Here is a 6,000-nt window from a genome sequence, read left to right on the forward strand (position 1 = left end):
TTTTGTCCAGGCAATCTCATTTGACACAGGAAGATCTAGATAACTTTCTTAAAATCAGGGAGTGAAAAAAAAAATGCAAAACACTAATAGCTCTCATTTTCTTACAGCACTAAAAACATGGAATAGGGGCACCTGAGTGGCTCAGTCGTTAAGCGATTGCCTTCAGCTCAGGTCCTAATCCCAGGGTCCTGGGATGGAGCCCCACATTGGGCTCCTGGCTTGGCGGGAAGCCTGCTTCTCCCTCTCCCACTTCCGCTGCTTGTGTTCCCTCTCTTGCTGTGTCTCTCTCTGTCAGATAAATAAATAAAATCTTAAAAAAAACAAAACACCTAATGAATATCCCAATGAGCTGTTCTGTAATACTCTTTCCCTTAGTAGATTCAAATTAATGAAGGGAACATTTTCCCCATCATTCTGGTTGTCTTAACAGGTAGAGTATACATGGTCTCTAAGATCCTACTTTCAGCCCTGAATGGTGTTTTCTAGGATGTAACTCTCATAGAAAATCCAGTGGTCTCAGAAAACTCCCCAAGGATTAGATAGCTCAGTTTGGTCACAGGGCAAATTCTTCATTTCTTTTTTTTTTTTTTTTTGTTAAATTTAATAGTTTCTTTTTATACAATTAAAAAAAAAATTAAGTAGGCTCCATACCCAATGTGGGGCTTGAACTCATGACCCTGAGATCAAGAGTTGCATGCTCTACCAACTGAGCCAGCCAGGTTCCCCAATTCCTCATTTCTTTTTCAGAGACAACCCCATTTGGAGAATTTAATTTATTCCAGTACTTGTCCTGTCCTACCCAAGGGACTCAGCTACTGGTAAATCTTTTTAAAGTCTGGATTAATCTTTTCTGGGCCTTGGGATAACATTTGTGGGGTACTGTCTTTGGCCTAAAGTATGCAGCTGAAAGAGGATTCAGTTAGTACTAGTGAATGTACTGCTCTCCAAACCAGATTCTCCAGCTATGCCTGCTTTATCCTCAGAGTAATTATTCTTTTCCTTATGACCCCTGCTGTCCCAGATCCTTGTCTGTTTTTTAAGAACTTCCAAAACTTCCCTTTAATGAATGTTGTCTTTAATGAATGTTGTCCTTCATGTGAAATGTCCATCTTTTCTACATGGAAGGCAAGAAGATGGCACTTACTTGTTTTGTTCTTTCCTAAAATGTACCCCATCCAGGACTGAAGATTCTAGGGTTGACTTCTTGCTTTCTCCCTCCCAGTGTTGTCCAATCATTCTGCATTTGTCCTAAGCAAAATAAGGGCTGAATTTATTGAGAATGTGCATTCACTTGGGAGCTGGGGTTTAATGTATTGATTCAAATGTTTGGGAGATGCAGTAACAGTTGTTTCTAAAATTCATTTACTCTTTTCCATTGTGGATTTTAAAATCTCACTTTGCTTCAGTGATTTTTTAAATGGCATATCACAGATACTACTATGTTGGTCCTCTTTATTTATGTGGTCCTCCTTATTTTTTATCATCAGAGAAAAAGTCACACTTGTCCCATTTGTGTCTCTGCAAGTCTTCATGCCCCTGATCTTTTTTTTTTTTTTTAAAGATTTTATTTATTTATTTGACAGAGAGAAATCACAAGTAGATGGAGAGGCAGGCAGAGAGAGAGAGAGAGAGAGAGGGAAGCAGGCTCCCTGCCGAGCAGAGAGCCCGATGCGGGACTCGATCCCAGGACCCTGAGATCATGACCTGAGCCGAAGGCAGCGGCTTAACCCACTGAGCCACCCAGGCGCCTGCCCCTGATCTTTTAAAATTGCAAAAAATCATTTTAAAAACTAAGCTTACCACAAAAGAAAACAAAGCCAACAATAATCTTGGCATGCTTCTGTAAATGATAGTTTTGGTGATGACTGCAGAGAGAATTAAGAGATTCTCCAAATTATTTTGGACCTGGTGCCCTTTTATTAGTTTCAAATAATGCCGGAAAAAAATTCTACTTCCTGAAAAGTTGTCAAAACCAGCAGTTTTGAAAATTTTTTGGTCACAATTTACACTAAGAAATTAACAACCAGTATATGTTTACATGTGCATAGACCCACGTAACACAAGTTATATAAAAGTTTTAAAAAATCATGCTTAACTCTAGCACAGGATGGCCTCCTATATTTCCTATTTGATTCTGTTCTGTTGCATTGAAAATTGATGGTCTTGACCCACTAAATTAATTTCACTACCTACTGATGGGTCATGACTCATAGTCAAAGTATTTTTAATCTCGTGCTAAAGAGCACAAGACAAATCTTACTAGTGTATTTTAAAAGAAAAAATTATTTTATGAACCCTATAAGTGGTGTTTGAGACTTGGCTTTGATATGGTATTACTTTTACTTTCAGAAACCCTTCTTCATGTCCAAGCTGAGCATTTCTTACTGTATGTTATAACAAAATCCTATTAGGTAGGTTGTAAATACAGTACCTTGGCAAATGTCATCCTGTGCCCTTTTATAGGTAGAGAAAGTATCTCTATTATAGAGGTTACAATTTGCTGTGTTAAATGAAATTTGTGAAAGTCTCATGTATCCTTATTCCTACTTCAAACTTTTTCTCATGCTCGCATCCTACAGTGCTTTCTTACATACTTTCTACCTCTCCCTAAAAGGGAAAGATCTTGTTGAATTTGCACAGTCTCTTAGGGATTGACCAACTGATCTTGCCTGGAATACCTTCTTTGCCTATTTTATTCAATGTGTTATAATATGTGTTACTAATCACCCGTACGACTCAGACTCCACAGGGCAATGAGGTTTCAAGTCTGGCTGAGGCACTCAGTTTCAGTAATATTAGTTATATAAGAAAATGAAAATCTTTAGAATGAATACAACTGTTAATTGGGGTGGTAAGCAGGGGAATTTAATGGGGATTTTCTTTTGACTCCTGTTATTAGGTTAATATTATGCCGTTTTCATGTAAATATACTGTAATATGCCACATGGGAACTTTGTGATTTATAACTAGAAAGCTAAATTATAATTAGGAAGGCTATGGTAATAATGCTTAGGAAGGAATTCAATATTAATAAAAAATATTGCACATTTTAAAGGAAAGATTATTTCCAATTAGGAACACACTTATTGAAATCTTTGTGACATAAAGATTCTTAATTTACAGGTAGACTTAATATATTTTTGAGGAAACTAAAACCAGGCCCTTTAAAGCAAATGTTAGGAATGGAGGACAAAGTACATTTAAAAATATTTTGTAAATTTAGATGAGTGATTCTTAACTGATTAACCCTTCTTTGTCATTTTGCAAACTGCCAGTGATAATATTGAATATGGTAAAACAAAAACAAAACAAACCCACAAGATAGAAACAAAATTTCCTGAGCATTTGATGTTTTTGTCATTTATGTATGAAGGATTACACAGATTAAGAATACACCAGACCCTCTCATGAGGAAAATACTTCTTCATAATGATTTGTCTTATATTTTTGTTAATAAAGTGAATTAGCTGAAAAATTATTAATCACCTACCATGTATAAGACTCAAGGATAGATACAGTGGGAGAAACAAGTAAAAGAAATGAGTTTATCACTAAAGAAATTTATAAAATAGGTGAAATATATGTGTATGGACAATACCCAGCACGTAGCATAAAAGACAGATGAATGATAGGGATGGCAAGTGCAGAAGTCCAGAGAAATTGTTGTGGGCCACATATTTATTACTTATGCTTCACTTTATTTCAGGTAAAGGAGGTGTCTTAAATTCAGTGGCTTAGAGAGAAGGTGGATTAGGAGAGTTTAGTAACAAAGTTAAACCCGTGGCTGGGGTCTTGCGGGGTGCAGGAGGAAGACAGGTAAGGAGGAAGGTATTCTGGACAGTAACAGTGGCACAGGCACCAGAATCCAGATGCGTGGGGCATGGCTAGGGAAGAGCAAGTGGAAGAGTTTGGAGAACAGCAGCAGGAGACCAAGCGAGCAGATTTAAAGGTGGATTCTGGGGCTCTTTGAATTTAGGAGCTAAAGCTTAAATTTATAGGTACAGATGAGCTGCTTAGGGTTTTAGCAGATGTGTAATAGGATATAATAGGATTTTAGGAAGATCAGTCAGTAGTGTGTATGAAAGTGTAGCTATGGCAAAGATTGGATATGAATAAAAATGAGGGGGATATGATAAGACTTCTGTGATAAGGGGAAATGGCCTGAAGGGTGGGTGTGGCAGCAGGAATGCAAAATAAAGGCTTTATATAGAAGACATTCAAAGACACTCAATACCTGGTAGGTCTTTGTGAATGAGAAACGGTAGGAGGATGAGGGAGATAGTAAACTATAACTGCTGAAACTTACAAAAATCAGTATTTGTGGAAAAGGCTGCAATATTTACTTTGAGAGGATGTATACAAGTACTTTGACTCAAACAATATTTAAGACATAATTTAAATAGAGTTTTTCTGTAAAGATATACTTTACTTTTTTTGTTGGCTTTCTGCTTTTTTGCTTCCTTAGTTGTTTTGGTTCTGGGAATTTATGAATCATTCAGAGCTTATTGTGTATGTGTATAGCAACATGACTAATTAGTATTCTCTCACATCACTGAGACAACTTCTAGAACAGAACAGCTTACCAGAGAGGATTGTATCTGAGTAAAGAGAAATAACTAGTTCTACAGTAGAAAAGTCAGAAATGTGAAAAACATACAAAGAAGAGATACTTTATAAAGCTTACAGTCTTTTATAGGCTATTTTGAATCACTTTGCACAGTGGCATAAAGGTTGAAGGCAGATTAAATACATAGTCTAGTTGTGACTATACATTTATTTAATAAAATGTCAAAGAAGAGCTAAAAACTGGAAATAGCCCAGACATCCATCAGGAGGAGAATGGAAAAGAGTGTTAGCAATGAAATGGAATAAACTACAACAATGAGACAAGCAACAGCCTAGATGAATAGAAAAAACATTGTGTTGAATCAGAGAAGCCTTACACAAGAGTATATACTGTATAATTCTATTTATATGAAGCTCTAGAACAGGCAAAACTAATCCATGGGGGAAAAAATTCAGAACCATTGTTACCTTCGGCAAGTGGGAGTGAGGGGTTAACTAGGAAGGGGCAATGGGGAATTTTCTGAGAGTGATAGTGTTTTGTGTCTTCATAGAGGTTTGGGGTCCCATGGATGTATGCATTTCTCAAAACTTACTAAAATGGTGTGCTTAGTATTTGTTTATTTTACTTATCCATGTAAGTCATACATCAAATGTAAGATATGGAGCCTTGGTTAGTGAAAAGCATGCTAGAAGTGTTTAAGGCTGATGAATACTGATGTCTGCAACTTGCTTTATTTCTTAATTACTAATTTTTTTGCTTTCAAAATTTTTAATTTTAATAGACTTTGTCAAAGTAGTTTGAGGTTCATAGCAAGATTAAGTGGAAGGTACAGAGATTTCCCATATGCCTGCTCCCCCTGTCACACCAGACACAGTCTCCCCCATTATCAATATCCCCTACTAGGGTGGCACATACACTATGACTGATGAACCTACATTGACCGCTCTGAGTCTGTAGTTTATGTAAGAGCTCACTCTTGGTGTGCATTCTTTGGATTTGGATAAGTATATGTATCCACCACTGTAGTATCACACAGAGTATTTTAATATTTTTAAATAATTTTAAATTTATAATTGAAGTATAGTTGACCCTATAATACTATTATTAGTTTCAAGCGTAAAACAGTGATTGACAATTATGTATATTGCAAAATGCTTACCACAATGAGTGTAGTTACCATCTGTCACCATACAAAGTTATTACAATATTATTGACTATATTCTCTATGTTGTACTTTTCATCCCTGTGACATATTTATTTTATAACTGGAAATTTGTACCTTTTAATCCTCTTTACCTGTTTTGTTTGTCCTCCCACTCTTCTTCCCTCTGGCAACAACCAATTTGTACTTTATATTTATGAGGAAGTTTCTTTTGTTTGTTTTGGTGTTTAGGTTCTACATGTAAGTGAAATCATATAGTATTTCTTTCTTT

The sequence above is a fragment of the Mustela lutreola genome, chromosome 9 (genome assembly GCF_030435805.1).
Source record: "Mustela lutreola isolate mMusLut2 chromosome 9, mMusLut2.pri, whole genome shotgun sequence".
NCBI classification, from domain to species: Eukaryota; Metazoa; Chordata; class Mammalia; order Carnivora; family Mustelidae; genus Mustela; species Mustela lutreola.